The 346-nt window shown below is 45.1% G+C and overlaps 1 pseudogene across 1 annotated transcript in view; it reads right to left on the reverse strand.

Moving 5' to 3' along the window:
- The window catches only part of Tmsb10l5 (thymosin beta 10 like 5), a 415-nt pseudogene extending 349 nt beyond the window's left edge, over positions 1-66 (reverse strand). The window contains exon 1 of the transcript XR_015655226.1: positions 1-66. This exon is cut by the window's left edge and continues 349 nt beyond it. The product of XR_015655226.1 is annotated as a thymosin beta 10 like 5 (transcript).
- Positions 67-346: the final 280 nt, after the last annotated feature.

A 346-nucleotide genomic window follows, 5' to 3' on the forward strand; every position in this document is an offset into this window, starting at 1 on the left:
AGCTTGGCCTTATTGAAGCTGGCGATTTCCCCCATGTCCGGCTTGTCTGCCATTTTCTTACAACTCGAGGATTCTCGTTCCGAGCTCGTGCTCCAGGTACTCCCACTCGGGTTGCTGCAGCAAGAGACCTCTTTATGATTTTTTTAAACATTCTTTTTTCTTGAGAGAGTCTCACTATGTAGCTTTGGTTGGTCTGGAAATCTCTATGTAGACCAGGCTGGCCTCAAATTCACATCTCTAGCCTCTGTCTCTGAAGTGCTGAAATTAAAGGTGTACGCCACCCCACTCAATCCCCCCCTTTGTTACACTTAATATTATTTATTCCTTTATTTGCCTCCTCGTTTGT

The sequence above is a fragment of the Rattus norvegicus genome, chromosome 1, assembly GCF_021556685.1.
Source record: "Rattus norvegicus strain SHRSP/BbbUtx chromosome 1, alternate assembly SHRSP_T2T, whole genome shotgun sequence".
Classification (NCBI taxonomy): Eukaryota; Metazoa; Chordata; class Mammalia; order Rodentia; family Muridae; genus Rattus; species Rattus norvegicus.